The 12,515-nt window shown below is 41.2% G+C and overlaps 1 protein-coding gene across 1 annotated transcript in view; it reads right to left on the bottom strand.

Moving 5' to 3' along the window:
* Positions 1 to 673, bottom strand: part of FLT1 (fms related receptor tyrosine kinase 1) — a 189,046-nt gene extending 188,373 nt beyond the window's left edge. Inside the window, exon 1 of the mRNA XM_024580771.4 lies at positions 321 to 673. The gene's annotated coding sequence lies outside the window, so the exon portion shown is untranslated. The remainder of the gene's footprint in view (positions 1 to 320) is intronic.
* Positions 674 to 12,515: the final 11,842 nt, after the last annotated feature.

Raw genomic sequence — 12,515 nt, 5'->3', positions numbered from 1 at the left:
TGGCACCAAAGAGTGAGGTGCAGTCCGGCTCCCTCCCCTGCCTTGCTCTTCCCTCCTTGTCCAGCGGCACCCCCACCCCGAACCACCCCCTCTGCTGTCCCCGGACGTCGGAGGGCGCCGGAAACCTTCGGCACCTGACACTGGACTGGGAGAACTCGAGAGCACCCGACGCTTGCCTGGCACCTTCGGGCAGACAGGGGACCCGCTCCGGTGCCTGGAGAGCGCAGTGCGTCCGTGTCTTTTTCGGCCGCAGATGCACCCGCCCAAGTCGTGTCCTAAGCCGCTTCCTAGAAGCAAAACAAGAAATAGCATCAAGATACCTTTCTCAAAGCTGAGGCGTGAAACTGCTCCTGCAACTTGCAGGGGCCGGGCACTTGAACTTTATTTCCCAAATGCTCGGAAAAAAAAAAAAATCCTTCTGATGGCAGCTAGCTACTCAAGAGGAGTGAGTGACTCTGCGGCTCTTCCAACGAAACGCGGTGAGATTAACTTGAGGACTAGGCATTTGCTACGGCGCCAGTTCCACGTCGTTCCTCAAGTTCGTCTCCATTGCCTCAAAGGCTGAAAGCGTCCTAGGCTGCACGGAGCAGTCCGGCCTTGTCCCTGTAAATACCGCCGCTTTGGAACATAGTTCTTTTGGAACCTGCCAGATGGCCCTGATACAAGGAACTGTGATCGCTCCTGAACCGGGCCAGCGACACCTCCCGTAGGACCGGACTACCACCCCGCCTGAGAAAGTTGGGCAACCCGAACTTGCCACGCCTCTGGGCGGCGGAGCAGGCACAAGTCTCTGCCACCAGCCGACCCACGCAGGAAACGCTTGTCGGAGCACCTGGAGCCGGGGCTGCTGGGCCACGGTCCCTCTTGGTTCAAAAGCAAGCAAGGCAGCGCACAGCCATTGCTTGTCCGCTGGCTTCACCATCCTTTCCCGATGCTCCTCACCACACTCCCCCAAGCCTGCTTCCTCCCAAAACCACAGGCTCATTCAGTGTACAGTTGGTAATCACAGATCACTGGGCTGGAAGCTGACAGCGGATCCTTCTTGCAACTGTTCCCTCAGCCCAGGTCACAGTCTGGAACACACCCGGAGAGACGAATTTTAGAGCTATTTGTCACTTTCTACTTTCTCCCAAAGGCAGGCCGTCAGCACTGCCCTTCGGCCACTTCACAGGGACCAGGCATTGTGTTAGAGCCAAAAACACTGGGATGGGAAGGTTTCATCTCTGTCTTCTAAGGGGTTTAGAATGCGCGAAGGGGCTGGGACCACACAGTGCGAAGATCATAGGGCTGGGTTGGCTTGGGTTTACCACAGGCACAGAGAAGAGGTGGTCTGTCCCGAGGAATCAGGAAGGACACTTAGCTGACTCTGGGGGAAAGTGGTCCATAGTACGACCTACCAAAGTTTAATACAACTTTTCTAATGCAATTTGACTTTTTTAAACACACAGGGAGAAAATACTCCAAATAGCTGCTGTCAGAAATGAATCTCCGCGGACTTTCTTTGTAAAGCCAGAACAGCGGAAAAAGCCTTCCTAATCGAAGATGTCGGCTGGGCAGCAATGCTAATATATTGCTTACTTATTTAATGCTAAGAGTCATGGTTGAATCTCACTTTCTTTACACCCAAATCATTCTGCATTGAGTGGTCCTCCACAAATTCCCCGACTATTCTTTGGAAAAGTTGCAGGCTTTTAGTGATAGCCAGAAATTTCTTTATTCTTTCTTCTTTTGTTAGTCACGTTAGCTTCCTTGCAAAGAATTCAAGATGCTACAAGTTGTCACAAGGCTTTGTTCATGATTTCATTTTAGCTTAGATGAATTGTAGCATTGAGATAAATGACTATCTAAGCTAAAATGATGAGAAATAAAGGTATGGCTCTCAGCTCTTCCCCCACAGAGAGATAATATTTGAATAAGAATGGGCTACAGTACTCCCCAACTAAATCACTAAGAAAGAGGTTTTATAGATAATAGTGATGGAAAAGATCAATTTCAACATGCCTGGTCAGTATAAAAAGCTATTGAAGTGGAATATCTGCTTACTTCCTGCTCAAATACAAAGGAACATTTCATCTCCTGCAAAACCAGACACTCTCTCTTGTTATCAGGTATAAATATTCTCTTGAGGATTCTTTCTGGTTCCTATTCAGAGACACACCAACAGCTTTAAAGCCCAAGACTGAAAAACAGTGTGAAAGCATCAGGGTGGGAGACAGGAAGAAACCCAGGCTCTCATCTCCCTGCTGGCCACCAAGGGTAGAGCCAGGCTCAGCTTGCAGCTGCTGCTGGGGCTCAGTCAGGAATCTCATCCCCACGTGGGCTAGGTAGGTCCAGACCACAGAAAAAAACCCGTGTTTTTCAGACTATAAGATGCACTTTCCCCCCAAATTTGGGAGGAAAATGGGGGTGTGTCTTATAGTCCAAATGTAGCTTACCTGGCTCGCTACAGGATTTCTGCTTTAAAGGATGTTATTAAATATTTTACCACATTTTTTTGCTTCAAAAATTTTTTTCCTATTTTTCTCCTTTACAACCTAGGTGCGTCTTATGGTCCGAAAGATACGGTGCATTCTGTAGCTACACACTACATAGCATAAATATGTATGGTTGGCCACAAGAACCAAATGACCTTGTAAAACCCTGCTTTGTTATGAAAAAAGCACCTCCCAGTACATATCCACTTGACAGTTCAGGCTCCTTGGTCTAAGAAGAACATACTCACAAACCGTAGGTTGCTAGTTCTACTGATAGAGTTCCTTAGAGGCCCTCTCCTTTCGGCTCCCTAAGCCCCATTCTGTTTCTGATTACCTGCTCCTCACATAGATGAGTGCTGCTGCTACTTATCTCATTTTGATTTATGCAGGGTTTCAGCTTCTTTTTGAGTCTGTGTGTCCCAGCTCAGCACTGACAGTTATCCCTGTATCTCCTGATACTCCCCAGGGGCTATGACGTAGTTATAATACTTCTGTTACGGCAACCTAAGCTCAAAGGGGACTTTCCTGTTGGCTAATTCAGTCCCTGCACTCTTAGGAGAACTTACTCTGGGTAACACCCCTGAGGCTTTTGCACAATGACTATGACCTTGCTAAGCTTGCACAGCCCTAGCTTGGACAATTCAAACTGCAGACCCTTATACACACTCTTATCTAACTTATTATTTGACTTAGTCCATCTTGCTGGCATGTTGAAACCTTTCTGCTCTCCAATTCTGCTATTCAATGCATTTCCTGTATCTTCTGCTTCAAATCATCGACAAACAGGATAAGCGTGCCTTCTGGATCATCACCAAAATCCTTAACGAGGACAGAGCTGAACGAATGAATGAATGGACTTGAACAGGTTGAATAAACCGAAGTATTTGTGTCATTATCTCTAGATGTAAGTTCATCGACAGAAGCTTCCTGTTAACTTGTCATTATTTAAGATAGACATTATTTAGGAATACTTAATGGTCTAAGCAAGAGGTAATAAGATAGATAAGTTTTATTCAAGTTATCCTAGGAAAGTTTTTAAAAAGCCCAGAATCAAATCATTAGAGAAGATTGGGGCAGGAGAAAGGCAAAACAGAGAGGGGACTAATACTAAAGGAAAAGGTGTTGGCTAAGGACATATGTATATGGATCACTTAATCATTATAAACAGTTTTGCCAAAGGTTAATTTTATCTTAGCATATAACTATTAGCTATTGACTTATTATCTTATTTAAAAATATTGTATGATTTGTAATATACTCTTTTAATTAGAAAACATTTAGACAGATGAGAAGATTTGGAGATGGCTGGAGGATGTAATAATTGAATCATTTTGATATAATTACCATCATCACTTTGGTGTGTTTCATGCTAGTCTTTTTCACACAGAATGCTCTTATTTTTCCATGTTTCTACCTAGCTTTCATAATTATTATATTTAATAGCTGCAAAATATTATCCTACTGCTGGACATTTCAATTTTATCCTTACAAATAATTTCAAAATAAATTTAATTTGACGCTGGAATGCTTTTTAGTGGGGCACACATACTTACACATACTGTACACAGTCCCCTCCTCCCTCCAAGCCCCTTTCATCCGTACACACAGGCACACACACACACACACACTCATCGATATTCCTGCTTCTCTTGAAACTTGCACCTGCTTTGTCAAATAGCGACCTGGCTGAACAATCAGAAGGAAACGGTTCTTGTCATGGTGCACAATCCAGAAAATCTATTCTTTCTTTCATTTAATATTTTTATGCACATACCCCTTACACAATCATGTGCCGGTCTTGTTGAAAATAGTAGCATGAAAGACATGATTATTGTCCTAGAAGGCCTTCTAGTTTATTTGAGATGGCCAGGTTTACATAAAACTTTGGGAAACAATTCTACTGCAATTAAAAGCAACAACAAGATTCAGTAATACAGAGTACTGAAATTATTAATTACTAAACTTAGACATGATTCTGAGGGTAGCAACAGATTAGTATCAGCAGAGGAGAGGGCATTCTGAAAAGAAGGCAAAAATAGTAAAACCAATGGGGGCAGGGAAATGTGTGAGTTGGGGCCAGTAGAGGAGGCAGGTGACAGGGAACAGGAGGGTTAAATTCAAATAGGCAAGGTTGAGGGCCCTTGATGACTTGGCAGATACAGTTAGTGTGCTTAATCCTGCTAGTACTAGGAAGGGATGGTTTAAGGTGACTAGAGTAGAATATGGGGGATTAAAGAGGAGTGAGACTGAAAGGAAAATAATAAATCATTAACTAAATCTATGAAGAAACAAACTATTAGGAGGAGAGAGGATAGGACTGGAACAGTGATGGGAAGGAGCTCTGGTTAGTAGTTCAGAGAAGGGATGGGGAGAGAAATTCACTTTGAGGTCCAGTGAGGGAGAGGGAGAAGCCCAAGAGAAACCCAGTTTCCAAGGAGCATTCTAAGCTGCTGAGCACTGCCAGGATGGGGGATGTAAGGAGGCTCTGGGAGGGGAGGAGAGCAGAGCACCAGGTTTCAGCCAGGTTGAGGTGAATGGGCAATGGAAAGCAACCCACTTTATTTTCCTGTTAGGGACAATGTGGGGTGTCAAGTGATAGTCTGACTCCGGTCCAAACATTTTAAGGAAGTGGAAATTCAGCATCAGATTGCTGTCTCCTAATGCTGAACAGAAATCATATATATATATATATATATATATATATATATATATATATATATATACACACACACACACATATATATATATATGACATATATATGATCTATCTATCTATTTCTATATCTATATCTATCTGTGTATAGTGTCTGAGGTCTGTATAATGACTTGGCTATTACTAGGAAGCTTATTAAAAGTCATGAATTTAATTTCCACATCTGAGTGAGTAGGGGTGCCCATCTGAGTTCTCCTTCTTCAGCCTTCCTTCTTCAGAATTTCCCCTGACTGCAGACACAGCCCCAGGGCAGGTCTCCTGGCAGTTTCAGTGGAAGACCATCCCTTTCCTTCCTGCACCTCTTCCAGGCTCCTCCCAGATGTACTTTTCATGTGTATCAGCAGCAGCAGAAGTTGGAGAAGGCCAGCCACTGTCTGTCTCCAACTGCAGGCCAGTCTGAGTCAGAATATAGATGTGTGGGCCTGGAGCTTTCTAAGTCACCATCAGATGCAAAATCTGGCAAATCTGGCATTTGTAAGAAAATTAGGTCCTCAAGCTCACCTAACTTTACTACAGATGGAAGAACTGAGTATTGGTGGCCTTAGGTTTATTCTGTTGAAAAAATAGTCCGTAAAATCAAGTTCTAGCTAAACTGAGAGCATTGCTTCCACTTATGATTTGAAAGGCAACATATTATAAGATGCTTTCTCCTCATTTTTAAACTGCTAAATCATTTTGTTTCTGTAATTTTATAATAAAATTTTCATCAGAACACTTGTATAAAAAAGTCGGCACCACCACTTCTGAATTTTGGAGCACAACTGTTAATCCACATTAAAGAAAACCAGATAATGTCAAGATACAACAAACAAATTTTATTTCTGAAGCACCAAGTCAAACATTACTGTGGTTTTTCTTGCTGAAATTTAAAACCCAGCCAAACAATAGTTGATTATTTAAGTAAAATTCTCTTTCTTCCCATCCTGAAGGAAGCACAGGAAAGTGACAAAATGCCTGAGATTTGCTTCAAAAGTGTACAGAATGAGTAAAGTTGAAACAAGATATGTCGTATGCTATAATGGTGAAGCTGGATCATGGGTATTTATATATACATATATATATGGTCTTGAGTATATGTTTAAAATGTTTTCTTGCTAAACCATGCTTTCCTTTTCTAGTCTGAAATTGAAAAGGCAAAACTATCAGCCCAAAGTAAATTTTAGGATCCGAGCCTAGAAAAAAATACATCTAGAGAGAAAAGGGGGACAGTGATTATACCTGGTGACCACAGCTTTGGCTCTGGATGATGGTCGTGAGGACATGTGTCCTTTCCACAAGTTTTCAGCAAATCCACAGTGGGTTGATGAAGAAGTATGAATAGGTATTAAAGCAACTGCACAAAGAAGCAACTTATGGTTTGAAAATTCCGCTTCATTTGATAAATACTGCTGTGTTAAGATGTAACACAGATGGGTAGAGACAAGATCAAGAAGAAAAAAGAAGAAAGAAAATAGGAAAATTCTTTAAAGGGAGAATCAAGAAAAATACTATCTCTGTGGAGAGGGGGAAGTACACAAGCTTTGAAAGTTTTTTTTTCTCTCCATCATATTTATTTAAAAATTGTAGGTGGTGATCATTATGTGAAGAATATAAAACAGGTAAAAGGATGGAAACCCATCCTTTATTATCTAATGATATTATTTTAAAAGGACTTTAAAAACTATGTTAGTTAAGAAAAAAAATCCAAGATTTGTTGGCAAGCATCCTAGGCAATTTTAAGAACAGGAAGAGGATATTGCAAGACAATTGGCCATTTTTTCCTACAACTTATGAAGAAGAAAAGTTCCAATGGTTGGAAAAAGAAAGATTCCAGAAGACTGGTGAACATAAAACATAAAATCATAAAATATGAGTTACAGATGAACCTCATGGAAAACAGTCCAACCACCTGATCTTACTGTAAGGAAACAGGCAGAGAGGTGAAATGCGTTGCCCATAGTGAATCTGAATCCAAATGGCCTCTTGGGTGTATAGCTTGGACTCTGCTGGGTAGTCCCTCAGGCCTTCGGATCTCTTAATATTAAGCCTATTGGTGGAGAAGAAGAGAACTTTTTCCTAAAGACCCATTGCTTCATTCACTGAATCAGTGGGGGATGATTTCGTAAGTCTGTAGAAGGAAGGAAGGATTTGCATGCAAGTCAGCTCAGTTCTCATTCAGGTCAAGATCACTGCTTTTGAGCAGTCACCCGCATCCCCAAAACAATGTAAAATGAAGCAAAGAAGAAAGAGGTTCTGCTAGTAGCCTGGGTAGTATAAGCTGGATAGGGTCAGTGTACCAGGGGTTCTCAGCTTCTTGCTAGTAATCAATGTTACCCCAATAAATATAGTTTACAAAAATTTTTGAGTGTTGATGGATGAGGAAAAAGTAGGAACCTATGATTTCAGTGTCTAGAAAGAGCAGCAATTATAATAACCATAAGATTTCAGTTTAGAAAAGCCCCACTGACTCATCCCTTATAAATGAAGAAAATGAAGTTCCCAAATATTAAATGGTGTATTCAACCAGGGCCACATAATTAAGTTAGTGCCTATTCAGTTGACCTTACAAAACTGGATCTGCCTTTACTTGGTGCAAATTAACTTGACCTCTCTGAGCTTCAGTTTGCTACTCTGTAAAATGGGGATAATCACAGTATAATATATACCTCCTTGTGAGGATTGTATGTGGCAATCAGCAAAGTGGGTGACACATGGTAAGTACTCAATAAATGTTAACTATTATTATGACCACCATCTGCATTGTTGACCTTATTGTTTTAATTGTAACATGTAATTCATGGTCCTCCCCAAAGAACTCTATAATGATCTTGAGCTCCATGACCTCTACCTATTTGAGAACCCCCGTTTAAAGGATTCAGCTCCCTGGAGAAAGGGACTCTGGGCTCCTTGGCAGCTTTACTCCTGAATTATGAATTCTTAAGATAATCTGGGATAATGGCCATTATCATGGTGGAGAACTACTTTGAATCTTTGAGGCCAAGATCTAAGAAAATATAAATTTCAAGGTAGTGTTTTTGGGTATAATTGTCTTAAAATATTTTCTAACTACATGAATCTAGAGAACAGGTAGTGCTTTCCAACACAGGCTCTTTTGCATGTTACATGAGATTATTTTTTGTAAGATATTTATCACTCTTAAATGGCAAGAGTGTGTTTTATTAAGAATGTTCCATTGTGCTTTAGTAATTAAAGAAATAAAGTCATGCCATTTCAGTGTTCCTGAGCTAATGTTCCAGAGACACTCAGAGGGAAGTGGGTGTGTGTGTCCAGCCATCAGAGGGCAGAAGAAGGTAATCAGATCAAGTTTTAGAGGCAAAGTACAAGGACAGGAGTTTGATATGAAGAGACTCCTTTGCTGATTTAAAAACTCAAGACAAAGAACATGTATAAAAGATCCATGGACGAAGACAATGGGGATATGGGGAGGACTGAATGTGGGAGATGGGAGTGGGCAGGGCAGGGAAGAGCAGCAATGGGGGAAAAATGGGGACAAATGTAATTGAACAATAAAATTTTTTTAAAAAGTCAACCTTTACTAAGTGAAAGAAGTCAATCTGAACAGGCTATACTACACTGTGTGGTTCCAACTATATGACATTCTGGAAAAGTAAAACTAGGGAGACAGTGAAAAGGTTGGTAGTTATTAGGATGGTAGAGAAGAGGGAGAAATGAATAGCAGAGCACAGAGGGTTTTTTAGGGCTGTGAAAATACTCTGTATGACACTATAGTGGTAGATACATGCCATTCTCTATGTGCCCAAACCACAGAATGTACAACACCAATAGTAAACCCCAAGGTAAACTATGGACTTCAGGTGATTAAGATGTGTCAGTGTAGGTTCACTGAGTAACAAATGTGCCAGTGTCATAGGGGACGTTGATAGTAAGAGGGCTGTGTGTGTGCATATGTTGGGGGAGGGTGTCAGCGGGTGAATGAGAACCCTTTAATTTCTGCTCAATTTTGCTGTGAACATAAAACTGATCTAAAATATAAAGTCTATTTAAAAAAATTTTAAACCTACTAAAGAAGAGTGAAACTTCAGCTTCTTGATTGACTAATGTGTACACATTGTAAGCTTCCCTCTTCACTATTTTTAGCATTCACAGAAATGTGAAGCCTAATTTTGTTTAATATTTCCCAGTGTTTGCTAAAGAGGAACAACTAAATATTACTACCATGAAATGAAGTTACAAAATGTCACTATGTGTTAAAATAGAAAAACTAGAGGGCATATGTGATAAATCACAGAAATGAAAAGAGGAAAACATTAACTTAAAAGAAGTGAGTAATTTGGCAATTAAAAGAAAACAACTACTCCATAGATAGTTTTTCTATTTCTGGACTACACTTACTGTAACTTTGAAGTAATCCTGATTCATAATCTTTTTCATACCAACTCCATTGTGTTAGCAACAGTTAGTCATTTCATTAATCTTGAGAATTTTCTCTACTGATCCTCCATTATTTCCTAATCTCCTTTCCTAAGTTGCCTTCACATTTTTATCAATAAAGTTAGGAAACGGTAAAAGGATACTTACTTCCTCAGACACAGAGTAGGCCTCAGATTCCCCAAAATAGCTCTGCATGGTTCTTAGAAACAACAGAGACCCAAACAAGTTGGTCAGTTTAAAAAAATGACAGAGAATTGGGGTAGTAGGGATTTAGATCCCTGAGGGATCCAAGAGAAGTTGAACTGTTGGTTTCAGAAAGGGTGGCCTCTCTTGCCCACCAGGAAATGCAGTCGCTTTGGATCTCACTTCTGATCGGACCAGCATGTGGTCTAACTGCTCTGTGCTTCAGTTTCCTTGTTTGTGAAGCAGGGAGAAAACCAGTGCATACCTCACAGGATTGTATAAAGGAAAAGGCAGGTAGGTACTTCGCACCACACACTCAGCCCACTCTATCTACTCAGCAACGGCTTCCCCATTAAAATGACTCACTTGTCAAGTTCTTCATGATTTAAATTTTCAAGAGATTGGGTCTTGTTGGCTCAGTCAGCCTGTGGATTGTTTTGCCCTGGTGGGGTGGTGACAGGTGTGTGCTCATATGTGTGCCTGTGTGTGAGCAAATACATATGTGCGTGTACACACACGAGTGGAGAGGTGTGCCAGCATATCTGATGCCCAACATGAACTCTGTGGCAAAGGGCCTACCTAAGAAAGGTGGCCACACGTAAAATCTTCTGGTTAGAAAGAAGATAGCCGTGGTACTTCTGTTGTTGAACAACATGCCACTTTTTCTCCTTCATTCAGGCCTGCGGGAGGGAAACAGAGGGTAAAAGAGGTAGGGGAGTCATTTTTATTTTTTTTGAAAAAAGCTCTATTTACATTGGTGAAGGACAGCCTTTTTGTTAGTATGAACCCAGAGTTAATACAGGAAAGAGGCTTGTGGGAGTGGTGGACATAGAGCCAAGAGGTTTAAGATGAGTTAACAAGGCAACGTCAACTCAAACACCTACATTGGACCAGGGACTGAACAGAGGTGAAGATGGGTGATGAAGTCACTGAATTTTATTTATTACCATATTGTATCCATACATTTCACTTAATTAAGTCCTGCTTTAAGTAATAAAATAAGTTTAAATCCTAAACTTATCCTAGACTACTTAGGACAAGGTAGAGCCATTTAGAAATTAAATCTTAAGATATTATAAACCATTGCCTATAGGAGGTCAACATATGGTTCTTTAATATTCATGTTTAGGATTTTTAAAGAATGTTTCCTGTACTGATAGTCTCCATACCAAAGGCTTCTTGTTTTGTATGTGCAATTTATTAAAGCCATGCTGTGTTCTTGCACTTAGTGACTCTTCCTCGCGGGAGAACCCAGACATTTGAAAATCGGAGGCACCACTGCTCACTTGTTAGCAACTTGTTTGAAATGTGAGCAGAAATGCCCAAAGAAAATAAACAGACTTGGAATCTAGCTAGCCTTGCAGACCAAAACCTACAAGGTGACTGCAAACCTCACTGGGCATTTCAGATCTTCCCGTGAGTCACATGTTTCTTTTTTTTTCAGGTGCCACAACTATGATTCTCTATTGATTAAAAAAAAATCCCCCACATCTAAAACAAAAACAAGAGCAAACTAGGCAAACAACTAGAACAGGAACAGAACCATAGAGATGGAGATCACATGGAGGGTTGTCAATAGGGGAGTGGGAGGGGGAGAGGGGGGGAAAGGTACAGAGAATAAGTAGCATAGATGATAGGTGGAAAATAGACAGGGGGAGGGTAAGAATAGTGTAGGAAATGTAGAAGCCAAAGAACTTATAAGTATGACCCATGGACATGAACTATTGGGGGGGAATGTGGGAGGGAGGGGGTGGGCAGGATGGAGTGGAATGGGGGGGGAAATGGGACAACTGTAATAGCATAATCAATAAATATATTAAACAAAAATTAAACCTGCCTCTTTTCAGAAAATGAGCAGTCATTGGGCCCACTGGTGGGGGGAATGGTCAGGCAATAAGCTGAAGCAAAAGATGAGTAAGGCACTAGAAAGGAGAACAGAGGCCAGGAGAGTTGGCCTTGCAGAGGATGTTCATGCCCACAGATTATCATAATCTTTAGTCCAAGTCCAGGAAGTTAATCAGCAATGAGGAAAGAAGCCTAAGATGAAGCAAAGTGATACCAGAAAATATAGACAGAGCTCGACAGTAAGAAATTAGGGTGGACATGTTTCCTAGGAAGTTAGTAGGCAAAGGGTGTCTGATAGGGCTCCCAACTAGGCCCCAGCCTCAGGACCAGAGTTCTGAAAAAAGGACCTGGCCACAGTCCTAGAAGGAAAAGATTACAGACAGAAAACTAGGGTAGGAACTTAGGTGGGAGGGAAGGACCAGATCAGAAGCCCAGGAACAGAGCAGTAAATGGAGGGCAAAGGGTGGGATGCCTGATATAGCAAGAGAGGGCTTGTTGTTAAGTTTCTGAACTCATTTCTTTTCTATAGAATTCTACCTGATGGAGCCAAGGAACAGCCAAACAGATATGTATCAGCAGTCCATACAGAAAATAAAAGATTCATCTGTAGTAACCTAAAAAAAATGAAGCCAATGTGAATATAGTCCATGAAAGGCAATGGGACAACTGTAATAGCATAATCAATAAATATATTAAACAAAAATTAAACCTGCCTCTTTTCAGAAAATGAGCAGTCATTGGGCCCTGTGTGCTGTGGGCTGCAATGTGACCATTCTGCATCTGCTGGCCCTGACATCATCCTAGCTGAAGGTTATCCAAGAAGCTACACAACTCAATGAGCCCTTGACTTGTTCAGCTTAAATTAGGGCTAATCGTTTTGAGAGAAGACTGAGGGGAACAATCTGCCT

This window comes from Desmodus rotundus, chromosome 3, assembly GCF_022682495.2.
Source record: "Desmodus rotundus isolate HL8 chromosome 3, HLdesRot8A.1, whole genome shotgun sequence".
NCBI classification, from domain to species: domain Eukaryota; kingdom Metazoa; phylum Chordata; class Mammalia; order Chiroptera; family Phyllostomidae; genus Desmodus; species Desmodus rotundus.
This window is presented reverse-complemented; position numbering and strand designations above follow the sequence as displayed.